This window comes from Homalodisca vitripennis, chromosome 7 (genome assembly GCF_021130785.1).
Source record: "Homalodisca vitripennis isolate AUS2020 chromosome 7, UT_GWSS_2.1, whole genome shotgun sequence".
Lineage (NCBI taxonomy): Eukaryota > Metazoa > Arthropoda > Insecta > Hemiptera > Cicadellidae > Homalodisca > Homalodisca vitripennis.
The window spans coordinates 2830135-2857957 of NC_060213.1; positions in this window are offsets into that span (position 1 = coordinate 2830135).

Sequence of the window (27823 nt, forward strand, 5' to 3'; positions counted from 1 at the left end):
TTTTGGTCGTTTTTATAAGGCAATGTAGTTTATTCTGTATATTCTGAGCTATTTATACCCATTCGGGACTATTTCAAGGCTCCAATTTAGATCGTATTTCTTGTTAATTTGTAATAATCTTGACATGTGTTTTCAAAAATAGAGCTAATATGCGCGTCGATAGTATGTATAACAGATCTCCTAATTCCGTAATTAAATCCTACTTCTTAAACGGTAAAGATTAATATTATATGTCAACAAACACTAAAGAAACATGGTAGTTACTTTAATCGTAATTTCTTGTTCATTCATTCAGGTAACGTGATTCAAATATGCTTTAAAATGGGTGTAAACTTCTAGTTAAGATTTAAGAATATAATAATGATACTGATATATTTTATGCATGCAATTTTGTATAATTTAATATCACTGGTAAATTTATACAGATTTTCCAATATTAATTTTATTTAAAATTATGCTTCCATCCTCAAACAAATTCATAAACGAATGTATATGTGTAAAACTCTATAATACTAAAAATTAAGAGTTCAAGAAATACAGAAGTATAAGTAACTTATTTCGAAACTCCAATAAACCCGACTTTGAGCAGATTCATGTGATACCGTAAATGTTGTCCAATGAGAGGATATTATGACGTCAAACATTACCACGATTGTGAGAGAGACAAATGGTCCATAACCACTAACGTAATCGATACAAGCCTCGATCGACAATTTGGTAATCATGTAGGACGACTCCCGATTTATGACAAATCGGTCATTTACCGTTGTTGTTGCAGCTTTTTACAGCATTATTTCAATAGATTGTGTATTATAATGTCCTCTTACAGTATCATTGTTATGATATCGTTTTTCTATTCTTATTGTTTATCTACCTAGAAATTAAATCAGTTATTTATACGCTCTACAGATGAGTTGTTACCAAAACAGGAAATAGTGCGATTAAACGTATGTTTCCTTTGAAGGAAGAGCTTATTCTTTCTTAATGGGGAAAAATATTGATGTAATGAACATAGCATCTTTAATGTTTAAAGACCCCGAGAAAAAATGTACAATTATTTAATAATTGTTTATTTACACTGCACAATTTCTTTTCTTGTTTCTAAATATGTAAATGACTTTCTGTTATAAATCACATATGCATGCTGAATTAAACAATTGCGCTTACTATTTATTGATCTATAAATATATTTTAATTGTATGTTTTGTAATACTAACATTAAGAGACTTTAAAACCAATTTATATTTAAAAAAAGTAAGGTTATGGTGAAATATTCTGATTTGGAAACATTCCTTTTTGTGTTATAGATTACAATGGCTTGGAATGAATGTGGTATGTAAACAATCTTCAGAAATTACTTAAGGTCTTACATTATTCTTAATAGCATTTTTGGAATAGAAATTTGCAAATGAAATGAAATCACTATAGTATGCTTAATAATCTATAAGAGTATGAGATATAGAGCCTAAGTCAGGTGTTTAATGTTGTAAAACTCTCTTATAGGCAGCATGTATTTAATAATTTGTGATTCGCCAAATAAACTAAACTATTTACTGTATTTAGTACAGTTTTATCCAAATAGATAGAAAACATTTTGAAATACAATGATTTTGTTAAGGTTATTAAAAATTTTATCCGTATAAAGTAATTTGGAAAAATATATATATATGTGGATATGATCAAACAAAGGTCTGACACTTTTCAATTGTTATATTTTGAAATATTGTATCGTTTCACTAGGTAATAAATCAATATTTACAACAGCGATGTTCATTTTAAAATGATATGGAATAGATCAGTGAAAAGGAGAATATGAAGTCGAAATCATCATTATAATTAATTATTATTCTGAGCAGTACGATTTTTAATTTTGAAAATAAACAGAATATACTTAAATTAATACAGTAATTATAATACTTTATGCAGAATTTGAAGTTGGACAGAATTATGCTGTGTTTGCTGAGTATTTCATATTATTGAATAAAATACTTCTCTGCTCTATAATCAAAACCTATTACTACTTTATCACTGTAACATGTTGCACTCTGTATTTGAAAATCGATCTTAGTTTTAAATCTCAACTCGTTCCAGAACGAGACTTTATGTGCAAGAGGATATGTCACTGGGTCTTTTGTTATACAAATCAATTCTGAGTTCGGTCTGCTTCCACCTCTGACTCTGCATTACAAAGCAAACCTACACTGGTCTACTCGTTGTCATAATCCTTTAATTTATACTTTTAAGGAAGTTGATAATACGTTCGTTATTATCGAGAAGCCTACTTATTGATACTTATTGATACTTTCTTTTCACAAGGATTGCTCAATATTCCAGTAGCACTAATGAAGTATAAAAGTATGCTTGTGGATATGGCAATGAGGTTTCTATTACAATTTCATATTACATTTAATGTATGCATGTATGAAAGAGCACAAAGAAAACACGAGAAAGGGTCTAACAGAAAAGTCAAAAATTGCACACCATTGTTGGTCCGAAGACCATCATATGAATTGCCATCATGGGATGAAGCCAACATAATACATCGGGAACCACATTTCTTCAAAAGGAAATTAATTGAGGCAACATACATTAAATTGGCAGACCAACCAATCAGTCAACCATCAGTCGAGATTAGGCCGCTTTGGTTGCCAATTCTAAAAAATGAACTAAAGAGAAAACCAAAAGTATCAAACGGATCAGATATTTGTAATAAACCAATGCGGAGTCACAATATGGTTTTAAGAAGTTCATCTCGCATGAACCAATAATAACGAAAGGGCCCATTCCTGTCCCCCTTCCTTTTTATTTCCGCCATTTTGTTTTAGTCTGCCGTCACGATTACCATTGGCTAGTCCCTTTGGTTAGTCGTAGGTGGTTAGTAGACGAATGAGGACGCATTGTGACCTGTATTCCGTAGTTATGATTTAATGATTAGTGTTTTGTATAGTTTTTTTATTAAGTGCATGTTTATAGAGTTAGTGAAGTTGACAAACAACATGTAGGTTGTGATTCCTGACTTAGGCGTGCCACAACGCTTTGGTAAGATTTGTTTATTTTAACCTAGTTTGTAATATTATGTATTAGGTTAGTTCTTTACCTGAAGAAGAGATCAGATTGCAGATCTCGAAACGTAGTGTTACTAATTTATTGTTTCACTGAACGATGGCAAATGTCCGGAAAAATCCTATTTCCTTCACAATCCTTCCATCGTCAAAAATAACCTTCAAACAAAGAAGTGTTTTCCTGTTCTGTATTCAGTAAAAACTGTATTGGGCACTGCTTTTTGAAAGTATTTAATGCATTCCAGCTGACGTCATTATTTCTTATTAAGCGTAATTAGAGAATGTGTTGATACGCATAATAATACACTTAATTTTGCTAATTGGGTGAGCTGCACCATAGCTTACACCACACGATATTTAGTGAATGTATGAATTTAAAAACTTAAAATCTTGTAAAAAGTTTCATTTATATATAAGCAACGGTGATGGCGCATGCCACTCCTTGAGATTTGGCTAAGCGTTAGTGAATACTTTTTATTGCTCTTACGCAATAAAAAGTAAAAAATCCGTGATTTTTATCTAAAAATTTTAGTTGAAATAAGTTTTTAGATATAACGGTGGTTCTAATACTGCTAGATTGAAAGAAAAGAAGCAAACACTAATTATATTGACATGGAGCTGAAAGAACAAGTATTAAAATAATGATGAAGAACCTAAACTATTGTTCCACTTGAGTGGCCGATATTGTAGTAATGACAGCACTGATTTGTTTTATGAAGTTTAAACATATTTATTTACCCGGACTATAACCAATTCGTTAATAGACAGTGGTTACATACAAACTTTTACAATTTAGATGCAGAATTTTTCCCAATTAATTTTGCTAAAAGAAAACCAGTCTGGTGCAATAATAGCAACGTAAACTAGAGCACTGATGCGTCATCAATATGGGAGACCCTCATTGTGGTCAGTAATTGGCCTCTAGAGTGTTACTGACACCTGATCAATTAACCCCTTAACAAGCCTTCGCATATATCAGAGCCGGAGGTTCTATTGTTGGGATCCGGTACTTGACTACTTACTAACACCACTGGATTTGAATCAATATTACTTGCCTTACACATGACACCTCTTATACTATGCAGGGAATTGATCATGTTCTACCATTTCACCCTGAGAGTTATGTTTGCAATAAGTTCTAATAAACAATAGTTTTTATTAGTGCGTTCCAATTGTAAGTATGGATTGATTCATTGGTGTACTGCAAATTAACCTTCTATTTTAAATTTAAGTACACAGTAGTTTGCGTTAAACATTAAAATATACGGTAGTGTTTCTCAGATATTTTATCGATACAACAGTACAACGATAATTGTACTGTAACCAATTATGTTTATATGTCAGTTATGAGGAGATTTAATTAGAATAAAATAAATAAAATTACCTTACCGTTATTCCGTATAAAATTTAAGGGATAATTATACAATTCATCTCTTAAGTCACCTTAGTCTTTGAACCCCAGATTAAATGTCAGAGATGGCTTCTTAGCCCTAACGTTGCAGTGTAATAATAATAATATGTTTACTTTCTCAAACAAGGGTTACAAGAACTATATAACAATTAAATCAGTACAAATTTAACTTATTCTAACTGCCAAGTCTGATCAGTACAATGCCGCCGAATAATGTAACAATGATATAAAACACATACAAAAGCTTTAAGAGAAAATACAGGTGAAAACTGTAAGACCAAGCCTGTGTAGAGGGACAGTTTAAATTTAAAATCATTGAAATGGGCTTTTAAAGTAACACACTTATAAAACAATTTTATTATGAAAAAAACATACATTGCAAGCAAGGCTTAAAGATTTCATTGAATGTTTATTTACCAATTACTCATTAAGCAAGGTTTGAAACTGCCCTTACAAAATCAGAAACCTATAATTACTTAACAAAAAATATGCAAATTTTTCAGCATGGGATTTGCAAATGAATTTGATTGAATAAATAAAGTACTAAGTAATTCAGTAATTTTTAATAGTAACATTTATTGGTCTGATATATTAACGCCCTCGGCATTTCTTACTTTAGATTTATATTCAATACTGCAATTGAATGAAATAAGACATTGTCTACCATTTTTACCTTAAGTGACATTTTATTTATAAGAACCGAGAATAAATAATTTATTCAATAATGTAAATTCAAATATTAGAGTTAAGATAATCCTCTCCTAAGGAGTAATAAAGCGGTTGGGCGTTTCAGTTGACTTTGGATTCTAATGTTGATAGTTGCCACGGAAATTACCCGGGAACTGCAGTTGGGCTGGAGATGGTGTTTTTACTGCTCTTGAATGTTCAATGTAGTCACCTGTTACTATTATCCACACAGTTGTGCAGCATTCCATCCTAAAAGCCCTGCCCAATATTTAATTCGAGGCTAATCCTGAAAGTTATATATATATATATATATATATATATATATATATATATATATATATATAAATACTGTGAAAGATTTTTTTGTAATTTGTCCTAAAGGGAATTTTGAGCTTCGAAATGTATTAGTTTTATATGTTGTAATAACGAAGTAATTCTGAAATTGAACACATAATAACTATGTTGTAGATCGTTTTTCAATTTTATATACAAGATCAAAGTCATACTTCTCAAAAGAAAAATATTGGATTTAGAATAACTAGAACTGAACAAACTAGTATTCTAAGATTAGGAAAAGTTATTATGATAGTAAACATAACATTTCGTAATTATATGTTATTCTTCTCAATAACTATTTAGCGGTTTGTTAACTTATAAAAAAATCTGAACCTATTCTTCATTCCACATTCCCCAAAGACAACTTTGCTCTTGTCTACGAAGTAACGTGAATTTCTAGATGGGTGATACTGAAGTTAGAAACCGCCTCCTGTTAGTTCTAATATATCGTTATTTGCAGTTTGTGGTTGCCCAGGTGTAACTAATAAACACCCTTTCCTTAGCCAGTATCGGTAATGATTTACCAAAATATTATTTTTTAATTCACGTTATTAGATTGTTTACTAAAAATTAACACGCTTTGTATACTATTCGATGCCATATTACTTTTGAAAAATTGCTAGGTTGCTGAATAATTTCAATAATTTATTTATAAAAAAAAATAATTTTGAAACCCTGAATGGAACAGTACTTATTTCACCTAAAAATCTCTGATTTACAAATATTGATTTTAGAATTCAGATGGATTTATTATTTGAAGTGAGAGCAAATTTAATACTAGATTAGGTCTTGGCATCCTACGCAGGCTTATCACGTTGATACTGATTGTACTAATAAAGATATTGTTCTGCACGTAGCAACCAATCGTAATAAGCAATGGTAACTTTAAAATATTAACTGCTTTCAATACAGAATCGTCCCATATATGGCTTGGAGGCATTGTTATTATTATTGTTACTGCGTGCTTGCCTGACGCACAGATCTCTGTGTTTAATTGGTTTGATAACGTGTTACCTTACTCTAAATAGTTCTTTTCAAACATTTTCATTTCACATCATCATTTTTTCCGGGAAAATAATCTAATGTTAAGGATACTTGATATTTTCGGACATTTACCATTATTAAGTAAAAATAAAACTCAGTAACGATGGGAATGCTATCAGTAATCAGTAATTGAATGATTTGTTACCTGGCGTTTCGCAAAATGTTCAAAAAGGTTTTACCCAAAAAGTAGTCTTGTTCTAAGGCAAACGTATCTGTAATGGTGGCTGATAACGTTTGAAAGGAAAGCACTTAGAAATATGAAAATATATCCAACAAAACAAAAAGCAAGTAATTCCTCTCCCAATTCAAATAGTCACCCACTACCTATAATAACGAATTGTGTTTACTAGAAAAGCAAAACCATTACGACTTGCATAATGTTGTGTTATATGCAATTAATATTCAGAAATTCAGTGAAATCTTTCACTGCTTCTAAAATATCAAGAGGAATAATGATATATATTTCAATAATTGAACTGAAGTGGCAATGTAATGCAGATTATTTAAGTTATAAAGGCCACTATTATGTTTAATGAAGTAGGATTTTATTTTTCTTGGTGTTCTTCATTCTATTTCATGTAAAAATAACACTTAATTTAAGGTGCTACTTGGTAGATGACCCTAAATATAAAATCTTTGGCTCTTTCCACCCTGAAGTTTTTTAGGGTGAGGGGACGTACTTTAGAACTATGCATGTTAAGCAATCTCTAAATTGGGATATCACATTTTAACAGTTTTAAAAGTTATATATGGAGGGGGAAGACTTGATTTCACCCTGAAAAAGTTGTAATTGACTCGTTTTCTATGAAATATTATCATATTTAAAAATTTTCTATTTCTTTTGTATATAGAAAATATTAAAACTTTAATGTCAGTTTTCAGCAAGTTAGCTTCTGAAGTGTAACTTAAAAATTTTGTTTTACATTTTGCAGATAGATCAGACATAAGATATATGAGTTTTTGACGTCTGCTTGTGGTATTAAAGCAACTCATGAGGAAAAGCTCCTTTGAATGACACCTGGTATAAGAATCATCACTCAAAACAGAGTGAAATAATGAGTCATAATAATAAGTAAAAAATTGTGCAATCATTGCAGATGTAAAAGAAAAAAATCAATATCTGTAAAAAGGAATATAATCACTCAGGTAAGCGGCTCAGTAGTGAAAAGTTTTGATTTCACAAAACTCAGGACGGAACTTGCATGGTATAAATTCATAGAGCCATAAATGGTATCAATTCAAATGTACAGTGAAATATTGCGATTAGTAAATCACTGCAATGATAAGATCAGTAAGCCCGCATTGTAATGAAGCCTTAACATATCTTGGCATCAGTACAGCATCACATACATACTCCTTGATACTTTGAACCCTATTGTATCTAAACTGGAGTCAAACTCCTCTAAAATATAGATCCTCTTATATATTTCATTTGAAACTCATACTGGCTCAGAATCTAAGTACCATAAATGTATTCCCGTAAAATAATTTAAGCTAATTTCTGTAACATACCACTTACTTCATTTTACTAAATTAAAAAAAATACGTTTTTCTTGTATTCATGATTCATTTCAAAGGTAATATTTGTTGAAGTTTATTTAAAAATATATTTTATACTGCTATAAAACTAATTTTATTTTATGATAGCTTAGGTTAGGCTAGTTATAAATTACATATATTCCGTGAAACATGATTAAAAAGGTTTAATATTACTTAAAATGCTATTATAAATATTTATTTCAATAATACACATAAATAAACATGGCTTTAACAACTACTTAAAATGCTTAAAAAGACGAAAAGTTCACATAAAAACTATTCTTTTTTCTCACACGTATAATCATACTTAATCATTTTGTTGCCTTTTGTAGCTTTCGTTGTTCACCATTCAAGTTGTACAGTAACTGGTACTTTTAATTATACTACAAAGTATAATTAAATATTATGTTATTCATTAAATAAAAATAATTGTTGTATTACATTATTTAGTCATGTTATATAATACTGTGAGTTTATTAATCTTGAAGAAAGTTTTTAATATTACAAGGAATAAAACAGTTTACTATAAATTCAATTCCTCTCTTCAGAACTCTTTCAATTCAATTGTTTACATCGAATTCCACAATACCAACATTAGAGTGTTTGCTAATATGTTGCAGATATTGGTAACAAATAAAATTATTACAAATTCGGAATTATTACTAGTACATTATTAAATATAATGCACGCAAATTCCAAACTATATTTTAGGAACTGGACGTTATAATATTTCGCAATAGTTTCATCACTACAGATGAACGGACCTGCTTAGAAAATGCCGGATGTGTTATTCAGGTACGGGAAATTTGCCGCTCTATAGCCACACTAGCCCACTGCAGAGTGACATGAATGATACATACGGTAATGTAACCAGTGCTCTGATATTCATTCTGGGTTAGTGTGAGTTACAGCAGCAGGTGGAGTAATCACTTAAACCAACACTAGCCCGCTGCAGAGTGACATGAATGATACATACGGTAATGTAACCAGTGCTCTGATATTCATCCTGGGGTAGTGTGAGTTACAGCACCAGGGGAAGTATTTACTTAAAATAGCCTATCCCGTATTCCAATTTGTACATGAAATCTTATTCATTTTAAAGAATCATGTTCAACTTTTAAAAATTTATACTTGTTCAAAAATAGAACTAAATAAAAAGTTTACGGTGACTTCTGAACCATCAGCAACGATCAGGCAGGTGGGCTTGTGAACCGTTCACAAGCCCACCTGTTCGCAAGGAAAGGGTCGCTCAGCCGTCATCCATTAAAGCAGCAGTCACAATCGAAGTTTCTTGTTCAGGTTATCCTGTGATACCGCCGCACTCACTAGACTGCGCCATTGGCTTGAAGAGAGGCCTGTAGCTTCAATATAATTTAGGGAGAGTGAAAGGTGTTTTGATGCTGACTTATAAAACACAATCCAACTGTATAATCAGTTGAGCTGACAGTAAAAATAGTTATTCACGACTATTGAAAAGAGGTTGTTGTACAAGATTTTAGGGTTTATATAAGCTGTTTTGTAACATTTAAAAAATTAACTTTTGAACTAATTTAAATGTAAAGTACTAAATTTATAACTAATTTATACTTTAAAGTACTATAAAAAGTACTAAACTTTAATATATGCATCCCAGGTTTTCATATTTAGTTTGGTATGTAGCTATGGTTTTACAAAGAATAATAAACAACAGTTAGTTTATTTTTTGTGATATTTATTATTATTTTATTTGTTTTAGAGGAATACAAGTCTTAAAAAATGTGGTAGTTAATTATTTATTATTGATTTTGAGGTTTGTATTACATAAACATTGTAATAAAAATATATATATAATTAAAGGTTTCAGAAATCGATGTTTGAAGAATACGAGAAAACTTGACATTATTAAACGTTTAAGGTTAGCAATATTAACTTAACTTTGTTTATAGTGCCTTATGATTTATTGCTTCGAATTCCCAAAGTTTATAGCAATATAAAACTGAATAAAAAATAGATACGAATTTAATTTCAGTAATGGAATATCCTTTATAATAAAACTTCCATAGTTCAGAATTAAATGAACGTTTGCAATGCTTCACATATCGGTATCGTTAGCACAAATAATGTTTATCTTAACAATCAAACGTTTACTTGATGCAAAATTGCAGGTCAGTTGCGCATTGATTATGATGCTGACGTTGGCTGTAAACTATGAAAAATTACTACAAGCGCTATGCTTGACTTTTTTGTATACCAACACTTGAACTTTACCTGCACTATGAACAACGTAATAAGTGCTGGTGAATTTAAATTTATTTATTTGGTTTTATTTTGGTTGACGGAAAATATTATTTTTCCGTTTGTACAACATGCAAGTATAGTACTAATTACATACATATTTAATAAGAAATGAAAAATATGTCAAGGAAGTCTATAATAATTGAGAATATATTCATTATATGTATGATGTATATCTACATATATTATATATATATTATATATATATATATATATCTTCAATAAGAATAGAAAGAATAGAAGAAAAGAACATAAAAAATTCTCTATATTTCGTCTTAAGACATTTTCAAGAGATATACAGTAGGTAAATAAGCAAATATATCAACAAAAAATAATAAACAAAAGAAACATCATATGTTAATAATAAAAATAATTTTGGGATTACGTACAAAGAGTAAATAATTTTGCTTATTACAAGGAATATAAAGTTATAAATTAAAATTGTAGTTTAAATGTGTAATGTTATAAATAAAAATTTTAACGTGTAATTTATACATACTGCTATACATACTGTATCGCTGCGATTTTTGTTCATTCTAATGTGCAATGGAGTTATGGTCTGACCAATGTAGTCCTTCGGACAGTCTTTACATGACAATTGGTAAATAACATTGCTGGATTCACAAGTCATTTTACCAATTATCGGATAATTCCTTTTCGTTGTGCTGCTACAGAAATGTTTTGAACTTATTATTAAATTACATGTTTTTGCAGCGAGGCTTAAAACAGGGTTCACAGCCAAAAGGTTTTGTTTAAATTTTGAGTTAGCTCATCAGAGGGTAGTTTTGGTCTTACTAATATGTTTTTCAAATTTTGAGGCTTTTTAAAAATTACTTTAGGTGGATTAGTAAATATATTTTTGGTTACAGGTGAACCCTGTAGAATATTGTGTGCAGTTTTTATTATACCATTAATTTTGTATAGCCCTGGATGATAGGTGGTAATAAATTTTTCTTGGTTTTTATAATTCCTAGGAGTAGAGTTTTTTAATTTTTGCATGTTATCATTTACAATTTTGTTAGGATATCCTCTATTTCTAAAAACATTTTTTTATTTTTCAGTGTGACAATCATAATCATGTTTATTAGAGCAGAGTCTGTTTGCTCTAATAGTTAGACGTAACCAGGATGGCAGCTTGAGTAGTGTAAATATTGCATTGGATTTGTATCTTTGACATGGATTTTCGTTTTTTTAGGTGTCCCTGGTTTAAAAACACATCGACATCTAAAAACGTAACAAGATTTTTTAGAAATATTGAAAGTGAATTTTAAAACTGAAATTGAATTTAATTGTTGAATAAAATGTGTTAAACTATCCATGCCATGTTGCCAAATAATAAAAATGTCGTCAATAAATCGGAACCAAACTAACGGTTTTAAATTTTGAGATGTTAAAAAATTTTGTTCAAGAAGTCCCAAAAATAAATTTGCATATGAAGGTGCCATTCTGTTCCCATTGCGGTTCCTTTCATTTGTAAGTAATTTTTGTTTTTTAAATCTAAAATTATTCATGGTAAGTATAAAGGTTACTAGGGCAGACATAAAAGAAGTAGAAGGTTTTGAATTCCTAGGTCTTAAATTTAAAAAATGTTCTACAGTTCTTATTCCATCGTCATGAGGAATATTTGTGTACAATGATTCCACGTCAACTGTAGCCAAAATTAGTTCACCGTCCAGGGGCTGGTGTATTTCAGAAAGTCTGTCAATGAAGTGATTGGTGTCCTTTATGTGTGACTGTAAAGATTTGGCCAAAGGTTGCAGATGAGCGTTCAACGAAGCTTGAAATTCTTTCTGTTGGTGAATCGTAGCTAGAAACAATGGGTCGTCCAGGCGGAGGGCGAATCGGTTTATGTATTTTAGGTAGCGTGTAGAAAAACTGGAGTTCTAGGTGAGTTTTAGTGTAAATAGATTGATTTTCTTGGTCGGACAAATTTTGAGTTGGGCCTTTCATTTTCAAAAATTCAGAAATTTCAGTGTTAAATTGTTCAGTTGGATCTTTTGACAATTATTTGTATTGTAGTAGTATCACTGAGTTGTCTTTCAGCCTCTAACGTATAGTCAGTGATATTTTGAATAACAATCGAGTTGTTTTTGTCTGCAGGTAAAATTACTAGGTTTTTTTATGTTTTAATAAAGTGATTGCTTTTCTTTCATTATACTCAGGTTTTGTTTTTTTGGAAGTGAATCGCCAAATGTGGGATTTGCTATATTTGATATTATGGTGTTAATATACTGTTTCCACAGGATGATCAGGCGGTAGGTTAGGAGGTTCCCACTCAGAAATTGTCTTGAACTTCATAATCGATTCATGTATAATGAGACTGAAGTGGAATTTGGTTTTGCGAGAAGTAAAATTTGACACGGACATCTCTTGCGAAAGCAAGAGCATCAGCTACTAAGTCAATATGATTGAATGTAGGAGTAGGTGAGAAGGTCAATCCTTTAGAAAGCACAGACATTTCAGCTTTATTAGGTATGTAGCTGGATAAATTTACAATCGATTTGCAGTTATCTGAGATATCTTCAGCTTTTTTTACAACTTTCACTAACATTTTGTTGCATTTTGTTGATCATTTCTTGCTATGACTGGTTTTACTGTATTACTGGTTGATGGATTGTTCATTATTAAAGGATCTTTTGAATTTGGATTAAACATATCCTTAAATATTGTTGGTAAAGAATGACCAAATTTTATATTCTCGAGGCACAATTTTGAAAGTTTTTTTAGTAGTGATTGGGCTTTTTCGGACATAATGTTGTTAGCTTCATTAATTATTTCATTAAATTGATTATATATATCTGGAAATTTTTATAAAAGCTTGTGTTTAATTTTTTTCACTGTTTTGTTTGTGTTCTTTAAACAATCCTTTATAAAGTTGTAGAACTAGATTTGTAAGCTCAAAACTAGTTCGTGTAGCAAATACTTTAATTTTCGTTGTGCACACTTGGAGGAAGAGCAGAAATGGGAAATTTTGGACGTAGTCCATGCGGAGTAATAACCAAAGTTCAAACAATGCACTTAAAAATAAAATATGACAGTGTAATACGGCCATCTTTTTTTTAAGTGATATCGGTATTGTTTTACAAAATATGACTTGCTTGAGTTCATTAATGTTTTGTTTATATAAAGGAAAGTTGAAAAAAGATAAGGAATAAGAGTAAAGTTTAAGAAGTAGGAAGTATAGTATATAAGAAGGTAATATTTACCAAATGGCTTTAACGTTGAATGCTTGCTGATGAAAAATCCCAAGTGGGTTATGTATCTTCAATAATAATAGAAAAGAATAGAAGAAAAGAACATAAAAAATTCTCTATATTTCGTCTTAAGACATTTTCAAGAGATATACAGTAGGTAAATAAGCAAATATATCAACAAAAAATAATAAACAAAAGAAACATCATATGTTAATAAAACTAATTTTGATATTATATATATATATATATATATATATATATATATATATAATATCAAAATTACATATATAATATTCATACATATACATAAACTAACAATTAACAAAAATTTAGATAATTTTAATCATATATATATTTATATTCTTAAAAATTTTAATAATATACACAAATAACTAACAAGATAAAATAAAACATTTATAACAGCAATAAATTACAAGCCGAGGGTAATAAAAATAAACTAACAAATAAACTGTGGTAACAGTTGCAGCTATAACAATGTACAATGTATAAATTTTTAAATCTTAACAAAAATAAATTGTACGTTAATAAACAGGCTGTCATTTTGAACTACTCAAAATACAAAATAACAAATAATAGTGCTTTTTGTGCAGGATTCTCAGGTAACAATTGTATGCCTCTGCGTGAAATGTGTTAAATAGCTTAACCTTTCTGCGGTCGGTCGGAGTCAGAAAAGAAGTCAATTAAAATTATAAATTTTCTATAAGTATATCATTATGACTTCTGTGTTATTTTTCTAACCAATACACGTTATTAAATGTGAACCCCCCATTGTATTAAAACAAGTCAACTAGACAATGTAGCCCATCGCCTATATAAAAAAACAAGACTTAGTTGTACTAGACGTCCACCTCTATGTTCAGGGATGAATACGGAAAGGCAGGGGGGATGGTTTACTAAGGGTTGGGAGGGGGTTTAAAGTGACTACTCCACCTGGTGCTTTAACTCATACTAACCAAGGGTTGAATATCAGAGCACTGGTTACATTACCGTATGTATCATTCATGTCACTCTGCGGGCCAGTGCGGCTAGGGTATTTTAGATTCTCATACCTAAATAACAAATCCAGAATTTCATAAGAAGGTCCATTCATCTGTATTGAAGGAACTATTGCGGAATACTATAGCGTTCAGTTCCTCAAATATAGCTCATAAAGTGTTGTGTTGTAAACGGTATGGACTATGTGTACATTATTTAATCCTTTTCAACTATGAGTGTTAATATGTTCGAATTTCAGCAAAATATAAAAAATATGTAACTTGAAATAAAATATAGAACTAGACTAATACATACGAATTTGTAATTACTTTATTTTTGACCGAAAATCTGCAACATATTAGTAAAGACTAATGCTGGTATTATGGAATTCGCTGAAAACAATTTGATGAAAAGAGTTCTGAAAGGAATTGAATTTATAGTAATCTTTTGTATTACTTGTAATGTTTAAAATGTTCTTTAAGCTAAATATACTTACAATATTATCTAACAGGTAAAAATTATTTTAAACAGCAATTTATTGTTATTGAATGATTGTTACTTGGTAGCATTACTAAAGACCTAGTTCGGTCCAGCTTGAAAGGCTGAAGAAACATGTCAATAAACTAAGAAATGGTGTGTACATTTGCGAAAGAAGAATGGATTTTACATGAACCATTCGTCTTACAAGATTGAATTAATTGTTAAACCTTGTTTATTTATTTTTATAATGGAAATAAACATTGATAATATCACTCTGTAGCGGTCTAGTGTTGATCAGTAACAGTAACAGTAACAGTAACATAATGTAAATGAAATAATTTTAAAGTTATATAATACGAGTAATTTTTTTATCTAATATGATGTATATATATATATATATATATATATATATATATATATATATATATATATATACACATTATATTTGGTATATGACATAAAGTTTATCACTTCTAAATTAAAAATAAATTTACTTAACAGTTTTGGTAGTATTAGTTATTAAAGACATAAAATATAAATTATGAAATATTTTTTTATTTATGAGATGAAATCGTTAAAAGTAACAACTAAAAGCCCCGTATAAGAGATTGCAATCTTTAGAGTCACGAAGTCTTACTGAGAATCAGAATCAGTTCATACAGTCTTATATAGCAGTGCCGTATTTTCATGTTATAGATTTAAAACGTTATCTTACATGGGAATGGGGGAAATTCCTTTTTCTATACCTCTCTTCTGCACATCTTACAAAGCCAAATGTATGAAATAAATTGCAATAATGTTAGAATGAATGCAGAACCTGCATATCAATAACGTTTTAATAATACACGCCTTTGAAAATGCCTTTGTCATAATTTGTTTCTGGCTCAGAACTTGTACATCTTTTCAAACTGTTAAAATTGTTATACAGGGTGTTCTGAAAAAAGGTGCCCATAAGTCAGGGCGTGATTCCTCACATCAAAATAAGAAAAAAAGGTCTAATTAACATAGGTCCGAAAATGCTTAGTTACCAAGTTATACAGGGTGAAAGATTTCGTCTGAATTTCAGTTCCCCTGCTGCAACGAAGCCCTACGGGTATTTGTTGGCTGTTAATTAAGATGTAAAATTTAGCGTACTTTATGTAAAATGAACTGAAAAATTGAATAAAACCGTTTCCAGACCTGTAGCTACAGTAATTTTTAAGATATTTGACGAAATACGCGAAACTTGGTCCCGAAAAACAAGTTACATTTAGGTTTGAAGCAGATTTACTATGTTAAATGTACAATAAACACAAAATATTTTTTCACGGTACTTGTAGAAAATTTAATTTCGAAGAGAAAGATGTAAAATAAGTCTATAATAGACAAACGCAAACTTTAAAAAATAATCCTTAATTACATACAAAACGCATGAAAAATAGACAAAATCTGTTAAGCTCTCTACAAATGTAATATTGAAATTAAAACAGCTGTTTTATTAAAATATTTGATTTGAGAAACAAAATAATTTCTATTTAAAACATATGTTTTAACAATGTAACATTGTTTATAATAATTTAAAATAAACATTACAAGCAGCTATTTTTCCATTGCTCATTAAGTGCGTGTGTTGATCTGTACTTTAATACAAGTTAGTGCGAGTGCCGTTGAAGTTACTTTTTGATAGCTAATAATATCTTATTCATCATGGCAGGTAATATGAATATTATGTACACACTAATGGTGAAATGGCAGACATGCATTTAATGTACGGTCTTTCACTTTGCAACAGTCGTCAGGCTAGACGAACTCTATCAGGAACATTTTCCTTATAGACAGTTACCGACTCATAAAATGTTTTTCTTCCATTCATAGAAGGCTAAGCGAGACGGGAACCTTTAAATCTGGAAAAGTTGGTAGATCAGGACGGCCACGTACAACGTGTACAGCTGAATTGGAGGAGGGCGTGTTGGACGAAATAGAGAATCATCCTGGAAGAAGTACTAGAGAACTAGCCTTGGATTTCGGTGTTAGTAATTCAATTGTCTGGAAGATTTTACACGAGCAGCAGTTGCATTCTTATCACTATCAAAGGGTCCAGGCTCTTTTGCCTCGAGATTACTTTCCTCGTGTTCAGCTATGCCAATGGCTTATCCAAAAGGTGCAGAAATCCACATTTTTTAAATTACATTATCTTTACTGATGAAGCAAAATTTTCAAAGAATGGCTATTCTTAACACCCACAATACTCACATGTGGGCAATTGAAAATCCACGTGCTATTTCAGAGAACCGTCACCAATATCAGTTTTCTATAAACGTATGGGCTGCTATTCTGGGTGATAAAATTTTTATTAGTTTTTTTACCTGATACGCTCAATGGTGGAAAATTATTTACATTTCTTGACGACTAATCTGAATGAGTTACTCGAAGATGTGCCACTAATACACACGCAACAGCATGTGGTTCATGCAGGATGGAGCTCCAGCTCATTACACCATTACAAGTAAGAGAATTTTTAAATGAAGCATATCCAAACAGATGGGATTGGTCGAGGAGCCCCAGTAGCATGGCCTGCAAGGTCACCTGACCTCAATCCTCTAGACTTTTTCTTATGGGGACATTTAAAGACGCTTGTCTACGACTCGCTGTGGATACCATAGAAGAGTTGCGAATAAGGATTGTTAACGGGATTCAAAGGATACGTGAGACACCTGGGATCTTCGAAAGAGTTCGGCAGTCTATGAGAAGACGGCTGGATGCTTGTATTTTGAATGAGGGGAAACATTTTGAACATCTACTTTGACGTGGTTAGTTTTTTTAGGACAAGTGTAACTTTTTTGTTGAATGATAATTCAGATAACTTTTTTATGTATGATAATGTATGATTGATAAAAATATTTACTTGATAAAAAATAATAGTAACTCATTAATTTGTTTTAATAAAACAGCTGTTTTAAATTTCAATATTACATTATTGTAGAGAGCTTAACAGATTTTGTCTATTTTTCATGCGTTTTGTATGTAAGTAAGGATTATTTTTTTAAAGTTTGCGTTTGTCTATTATAGACTTATTTTACATCTTTCTCTTCGAAATTAAATTTTCTACAAGTACCGTGAAAAATATTTTGTGTTTATTGTACATTTAACATAGTAAATCTGCTTCAAACCTAAATGTAACTTGTTTTTCGGGACCAAGTTTCGCGTATTTCGTCACATATCTTAAAAATTACTGTAGCTACAGGTCTGGAAACGGTTTTTATTCAATTTTTTTCAGTTCATTTTACATAAAGTACGCTAAATTGTACATCTTAATTAAGAGCCAACAAATACCCGTAGGGCTTCGTTGCAGCAGGGGAACTGAAATTCAGACGAAATCTTTCACCCTGTATAACTTGGTAACTAAGCATTTTCGGACCTATGTTAATTAGAACCTTTTTTTCTTATTTTGATGTGAGAAATCACGCCCTGACTTATGGGCACCTTTTTTCAGAACACCCTGTATACTCAAAAAAATATTTTATTTTTTATACTTCATTCTGCATAACATAATTTTGACACAATTCCAGAAAATTGTAACTGTCACAAAGGACGGGTCAGTGGGAAACGTTACTTACTTATAAAGTACATGGCAGTTTAAAAGATTAAAAAACTACACCACATCCTGCATTTGGCTACGTTTATAAAAGGTGCAAATACAAAAGTGTAAAAAAAATATCACTTATATCTCTATAAATCAATTACGGTAAATACTTAAAACAAAGAAACTAATTAAAATAAGTATAAATAGCTCGTGGTTAGTAAGACTGAAAAGACACTTGTCTTATAATTTACTATACCAACTTCAACTGTACAATAAAGTAAAATAAACCATAATTCGTATATAATGCGATTTAATAACAATAACATTATAATATAAGATATATAATACAGCTTTAATGCATATAAGCCAGTACAAATAAGGATATTATATTCAAATTCTTATGTTATTTTTATACAAGTTGTTCAATGAATTGAACGTAGAAGAATTGTGAAGTATTATATTCAATATTGCTAATAAGTAGGTTATTGTCTTAAACTATAAAATGTTGTCAATGACGTAAAACCACATGTAATTTGTTCTCCGTGTGGAGTTTTAGAAGTTGATTAAGACTTTTCATTAATTGTCATGAAGTTTAGTAAAAAGTTCTGGTAACATCTTTAGTATTTATTATGACACCATTTATATTTTGAAGCTCTTTACATAAATTACGTTTTTAACTATACATGATAATAGATAATAACATTGTTATGGCCGTAATTAGTTTTTACACCTGAATAAATAGACAGATTGCAATTTTTGAAACGTAGCGTTCAACCATGGCAAGTCAAATTTTCGAAATCATTATCCATAGCTGCCTTGCTAATACGTAAATATTAAATTAAATTCCCCAAAACTATATCCAAATTAGACCTAACATTAAATTTTGCAACAATTTATTGCATCCTCTTAGTGGTTTAATTAGGAAGATCGTACTATTCATATTCTAATTCCACTTAAAAAACGTTATAAACTTGCGAAAAATTTCACCTATTTCCAACTTTAGAATATTCTAAAATTTACAAAATTGCCAAAATTAATCTTAATGTATTATTAAATAACAAAGATTTTCTAACAAAAAGTTATTATTTGATAGAATTTCATCGAATTCGAAATGTACATTGCACACAATAAAATCGATGAAAACGTGTTAATAGGTGTCGTTGAATATTATGAAAAAAAACTGTAGTGTTATGAAAATACAAACTTAATACCATTAAAATTTGTAAGTTTTACCTAATAACAAAATATAATTTCCAAATTATTAAATAATGTTAAAAATCAAAATATAGATTTAACTATGAAACGTTTACATATTGTATTAGAAGTAGAGAAAGCAATATATAAAAAAATATATACTTGCGTTGTTGATGTTTGAAAGAAACAAGACGCCAGAAAGGAGAAACCCTTCGCCGGAAATTAAAAGGAAGAGGAAAAGCCTTTGCAAAGAAAATCCCTCTTTATGCAAAATATCATGAATAATGTCAAGAATATTTTAATAGAACTATTCGATTCAAACATTTTTGAGGAGGAAAATAATAGTTTCAACCTGTTTAAAGTATTTAGTTTGACGGTAGATAGAACATTCGGCAAAAATAACCTAAGACAATTTAATTGTTAAATCATGCGATTTCCTTTATAGTATTTCATGATTTGTTTTGCTTATTGATCACAAAGCAATAAGAAAGGAAAGAAAGCTGTACTCTGGGTCAAAGCAGACGAAATATTTAAATATAAAATACTTACAAATACATTAATAATTTTTTAGTGTAGTTAAACTGTAAGGCATTTGTTACGAATAGATTCTCTCTCAGTTTCAGGAACGTGTATTTAAAGAGTATTAGCCGCCTTAACAGGGCAGGGAGCCTTCAGGAGCCTTAAGTATAAACAACCTTGTTTATAAAATCTCTCGGGTTATCCAATTTGCTTTAATACAAGAGAACTATTAACTATACTATGAAGGAAACATGATTTTTTCCGGACATTTGCCATCATTCAGTGATACAAAACATCAGTAATACTACGTTTCGAGATCTGCAATCTAATCTCTTTTTCAGGTAAATAATTAATCTAACACATAATTACAAACTAGGTTATAATAAACAAATCATACCAGAGCGTTGTGGCACGCATAAGTCAGGAATCACAACCACCATTTTGCGTGTCAACTTCACTAACTTTCAAATATGCACTTAATAAAAAACCAAACACAGCAATAATTATTAAAACTGAACAACAGAACAGGTCGTAATAGGTCTGCATTCGCCGACCAACCACCTACAACTGAGAGGATCAGATTGCAGATCTGGAAACGTAATTTTGCTGAATTTTTGTATCACTGAACGATGGTAAATGTCTCTTAATATCGTATTCCTTCAAAATCCTTTAATCTTCAAAAATAAACTTTAAAAAAAATTACAAATGTTTGTCTTATTAACATTGGATACTAGTATGGAAAGCACTCCTTCGAAAACAAAATATTGTTACTATAGCGTGATTTTATGAAGCTCTAATCGCCCTTATTACCCCTTCAGTGGTAAATAAAATATCTATTTTATGATTACAATTGTAATGACATTAATCGTTCTTTTTTCTTGAGAAATTGCGTTTTTTTAACCTTCCAATATAATTATTACATGGATGAAATAAAATTTACCAGATGCTAAAATGGCCACTATAAGATTTAATAAATATATTTATAAATGACTGAGTACAATCATATTTTAAAATGTGAATTTGGAAAAAATTTGTTTAACACAGCGTGAAACCCAAATAAAACAGATTTAATCTCATTATAAAATTTCATGAAAATGAAAACTGCCAATGTACGCGTTATGGATTATAAACATATAATTGTTAAATTTATAAGGTTATAACTAAATGTAAGGTAAATTAAAGTATAGTTAATAAGATTAAACAATCTGTGCAGCTTTATAAACATAAAAGGGTAATTCCCTTAAAAATTAAAGAGCAGTAAAAACACCACGACCTCCTACTATAGGGATAACGACTACACCTGCTATCATCATCAGAGTAAAATGTTGTCTGTTTCATCTAACCGCTTTATTTCTGCAAAGTGTTGATACAATTAATATATTTTAGTATATTATAAGTAATTTTAATTCACAGCTTGAGATACTTTTAATAATTTTTATTATATATAGACATTTTAAGAAAACGTTATAAAATAGTTATTTTTACTTCAGATTGAAAATTAACATTTTCTAACTATAAATAGTTTGTTTATTCATATAAAAGAATATAAAAGATGTCAAGGTTTGTTAGATATTTTTGTTTCTTATTTCAATGTCTTATTATTTTATGATTATTATATTTAATTTCTAAATGAAGTTTTTAATTATTATTAAAAAACTGTTTCTTTTCCATATATTATTACGAAATTCCTTTCGTAATGAAATTTCGGGAAAGATGAGATTACTTGATTGCGTCACACGTAAGTCAATGTGGTAATGAATGCGGATTCTACGTGATGTACGTAATGTTCCACACTAGTATGCGAGCGGTAAATTAGACGTCCACCTTGGCTTTCATCTTTCCGTGTTTGATGTTAATCATGCTGCCTATCTTGAATAGAAAACATCCAATGTAATCACCGGAGGGTTCCGTTCTTAGTTAATTAAAAAGGAAGTTGCCTTCCCTGAATCCTCTTACCGTTGACGATGGAAGAATGCCTTTTACCAAGAACTCACGGGTGGATTGATAGAATAAAACCCATGACAGTTCGACTGATGACTTGTAACTTAGTGGCAGTCTATATGGTCTACTCTCCTCATAAAATGCACCGGGGTTTTACAATTGATTTACATGTAAATCAACTTCATCTTTCTGTCGAAATAAGGAAGAAGGCGGTATATGTACGTCCAGTACCGAGACGACTTCAAACTGTTAGAACCTGCTTAGTTTTCACTCCTGTTCTTCTTTTATCAAGAATTTTAAAGTTTTTTGAGTAAAATAAAATATATTGTGAAACACATGCTTTAAGTTACTAATTCCAACCGTTTAATGTAAATTTGAATTTTATCTTTGGCTTAATTATACACATTTTAATTAAAATATTACAAAAAATAACTTATTTGTGTTATTAAAAAGTATGTTTTATGTATTACATGATGTACAGTACAAATTAATATTTTTGTATCACCTTCCATGTCCTATTTTGTTGGATACTATCATATTTTTTTCAAATCCATAAGAACCGTCAATACGATATGGAAGGTTATTATAAAATTTTAACCATAGTTGTAACGTTAAAATGAAACAAAATGTTCTCTCAACAAAATTTGTCGTTTTATTCCTTGTAAACAAGTCCCTGAAGTAAGTATTAATTTAATTATTAAAAGCATTCAAATGCAACAATCGTTTAGATAAAAACTTTATCAAGCACGTACAGGTGTATATAAACAAACAGTTACCAACAATAATTTTACTTTTTAAATATGTTAAATTTGCGTAACTTTTACTTTTAAATAAATGCGTAATTATGTTCGCACATAATGCAACAATAAGATAATATAATAATTTAATATACAATAATAATACACTTATATTTATAACAGTATATACAATAATTATACAGACATGATATGTTACAAAAAGATGGAATGTTATTGCATTCAGGTAAAGTGTATAGTAAAATGTCGCTACAACAACAATACATTGTCAATTAGCCATACATTTGGAAATGCCCTTCATCATGATCAAACTGTCGATAGAGGTTTGCATCGATAATGGTTTATTACTATAGGCCATTTGTCTCCCTCACTATTTCTACAATATATGATGATTTCATTTTGGTTATATCGGGAAATATTTAAGGCAAACAGGAAACTCAAAATTAAAACATTTCTTGTAATGGGTTCTAAATATGACAGCAGTTAATACTTTTCAGAAGATAATTGATATCATATGTGTAATAAATGAAATCACATACATCGCACACCTTTATAATACGTTAATCTCAAGAATATTTTCATTATTTCAGGATTTTAAAGCTTTTTATCAGTGATTACCTAGGATAACAATAAAATAACCTTATTTTTGTTAATTTTGCGCTGCGGAACTAGCAAAATATGGGGGTAGGTAGCACCATTTTGTTGTTGGATAAGTAGCACCTCTTTGTTGCGGGGTAGCTTTCACCACTTTGTTATTGGGTAACTAGCACCACTTTGGTGCGGGGTAGGTAGCACCATTTTGTTGTTGGATAAATAGCATTTCTTTGTTGCGGGGTAGCTTTCACCACTTTGTTATTGGGTAACTAGCACCACTTTGGTGCGGGGTAGGTAGCACCATTTTGTTGTTGGATAAGTAGCATTTCTTTGGTGCAGGGTAGCTTTCACCACTTTGTTATTGCATAACTAGCACCAGTGTGGTGCGATGTAGGTAGCACCACTTTGTTGTTGGATAAGTAGCACTACTTTGTTGCGGGGTAGCTTTCCACCACTTTGTTATTGGCACCAATTTGGTGCACAAAAATATTTCGTGTATAAAGTTCTTTTAAATGTTTATTTTAAAGTAAGAGGAAAAATTCCTTAATAAAAGAATATAATAAATCATTTAATTACCATTGCATCATATAAAGTCTTATTTTTAAATCTGTCAAAAATAGAGAACAGTGATTGTTTTCCAAATGTCTTTATCAGATAAAAATTTCATTTATTACAAAATTTTACCATTTTACAATTAATGTAGTGAATAAAACATACACATATAAAATAGGAAGATTAACTTATTAATAATATATTTTAAGGTTTGATAATATTTTTAATTGTAAGTTTACAATTTCAAGGGAACTGTAACTAAAAGTTTCTTATATTTGTATAACTGTCTTAACTGCTAGTTTAATATTTTATTTATATAGTCTTCTTTCTCAATATTTAAATGTGTTTTTAATGAATATTTATGAAATATCTGAATTGCAACAATTTAAATTCTTATTTTAGGGTTTTAATTCAGTAAACAAAATAACATGTTTGGATAGAATAACACATACACTTTACATATGGAAAGGTACATTAGCATTGTGGGCATGAGAGTTTGTGCACTTTCTCAATATGACCATGTCCACGCTAAAATGATTTCCACTGATTTGCACCTCAAAGTACTCTGGCCACACCTCTACAAAGTGAATAGTAGAGGCCTGTATTACAGTTTGTGTTCCAGCAGCGAACATTAAACGTAATTACTGCAAAAGTACTTCGACATAATTTAAGATATAGCAAATCGAAATTTACGAAATTAGATTGAAACTACCCAAAGTAACTAATAATTTGCCAATGCCAAGATTTTTGCTACTGTTCAGCCAAATCTCATAGAGTGACATGCACCATCGTCAACCTAGATTTTGCCATCTTCCTATATAATTGAAACTTCATGCATGATTGTAAGTTTGTAGGTTAGTTCATTATTGTAATATCCTATGAAGTGTTAAACAGAAGATTGTACATCTGCCTTTAACAAATTAATATAAATCGTTACTCTTCCAAATTGAATCAAATTTAAAGTAGCTAATACATTAATGGTCCAGCCCGTAATAATCTTGTGTAGTCGTATGTAAAAAAATAGTATTGTTCATTCCTCACACACAGGATGTTATTTTAACTTTTTTATCACAGCTGATACGGGTTAATGTAATTATAGTACCTAGAAGCTGTCCCCCCAACGCTTAGTAATAAAAATAAGAGTTCGTTTGAAAAACCATGAGGAAAATACATTTTTCTAAACAACTTAAATGTCTATAAATGTCTAGAACGAGTGCAACTGTAACACTAAAGTGGTTTATACAGAAAAGTTCCATTAAAATATAATTACCCGCTACCAACTACAGAGATTAAAGCTCGCGAGGATATTGTCCGAACACCGGCCTTCAATAGTGACATGTATTGGACATCCATCAGTGAATACTTTACTAATTTTCATGACGAGTATTGCTTTGAACACTTGTACATCGAAACAATTTAATGGGTTCCTTTCAGAGAGAAACTTATTTTATTAGTTTGTCCAATAATACCACTGAGTTTCAAGTAAGTTATTAACTCATATTTCTGCTGTTTCAATACAACCATTAGGTTTTAAAGAATAAAAATATTAAATTATAAAATCAAATAAATGTATCAGTGATTGAATAACTTTTATAAAGTACATTCATGCATAAAAATATACCGTATTGTAAAAATAAATTTAAAAGATAAAAATAAAAAAGTATTCCGCAAGATAATTTTGTAGTAAAAAACTCAGTCATTTTTTGCTTCTTGTGTTTAGAAAAGCAAATTGTTTTTATAATAATGAGCTAAATTACTAATTTTATTATTACTGTAAATGTATAATTTATTGTTACAGAAATCTTGAAAGCACTGTGTATCATCAGAAAAAAGATCAGCATGCCCATGGCTTTAAATATAGAAAATGAATCCATTCAAATACTTGTAAATAAATTTTTATATGGAAAAAAATAACAGATTCACTTTTTTTGTACCAAATCCCTATTATATATAAAAACGAACCGTTTTCTCAAAAGGTTTTAAAGGAATATCAAAAAAGTTTTAATCCTATCATTTTATTACAATAATCAAAAATGCCTATTATGATAATACATATAGATTTTAGTTAAAAGTGACATAATACACGAATGGCATATAAACCGTTATTGAGATCAAACGGATTGTAAAATGTAAATAATATTTGGCATGTAGCACTGATCTGGGAACAACATATTTTTATTCTCCCTTTTATTATGTACTCAGTAGATTAAGGACATAAAAATTCTTCAAACTGTAAATACTAAATATGTTTTAACCAAAGTTAGCATGAAGTTCCCGGCATTACCCAAACTTTGCGAGGTAACCACGTTACATCTCATATTAAACTTTCCTTGAATTCTCATATTGTGTTATTATGTTTCCTACCAGAATTTCTTGCTCTAAAATTACAGACAGTGCTTCAGTCATTTAAGCAATATTGAAATATTGCTAAATGTGTATATTGCATTTAAATTAATAACTTCAATGAGTGATATTTATACAACATACCAGCTGTTATCTGGATATTTAGTAAAATATTCTTTTCACTTAAAAAATAATTCATCGAGTTTAGAGAGTTAATAGCAGATTTTTCAACTATTTTTGGATCTTTTCTCTGAACAACAAGGTTTGTGTCATCAGGAAACAAATAAAGGTAATTTTCTATAATTATGTCTAGTAGTCCTTTTATATAGCAAATAAATAGCAAAGGTCTCATATTGAGCCATGGGAGACACCGTATTTGATAAAACTTTGTTCAAATAAATATGTATTTATATTTTCATTGTTTGCATATGTTAGTTCTACATGTTGTTTACGATTACTCAAATAAGACCTAAACCAATTCAATTCTTGATTTTCAATTCCAAAATCTGATAGAACATTGATTAGTTTATCGTAAGCTACAATACAAATATAATTGATATCTAGCTAAACACAAAGGTCAGGTAGGGGATACACAATTGCATTTGATTCGTTAAACAATACAATACAGTGCCAGTTAAAATAAATTAAAAGGTAATAATTAGTTTTTTATATTATTAAATTTATTCTATTTATCAGCTGTTATGAAACATTATATAGGATCTGCAAGTTCGGATTAAACTTTCAATAGGTCAGCTAAACGTTATCTGAGTTAAAATTTAAATTGTTTATTTTTTTATATATATTTACTTCTATCTCTTGAGAATGTCTTAAGACGAACGAAAAATAGATAATATTATGTTCCTTTTTTCTATTGTTATTGAATATATGTATGTGTATATATACATATATATATATATATATATATATATATATATATATATATATATATATATATACTATATAGAATATATAAATTGTTTTGAATACATATAGAAGTTTATCTATATGTATGGCATACGAAATATATATGAACAAATAAAATATATTGCTCCTAACTTGAGCTAGATGTCTAAGTTTCCATTTATTTCACTCTTCCAGATTTCACTTATAAAGTAAAGCTTATATTCTCGAGAATAGATAAAAAAATATGTGATTGTTGTAATCAATAGGAAATGGTTGAAATATCACTCAGATATCTAGAAAGTTTGTTTATAAAATTGTTGAGTTTTGTCATTAAACTGTGTAATTTTAACCACTGACCGATTCAATGTTGAGGAGTAAAATGAAGTCCTAACGAAGGCTTTGGTATTATAAATAGTTTTTTTTATAAAATAAGAAAT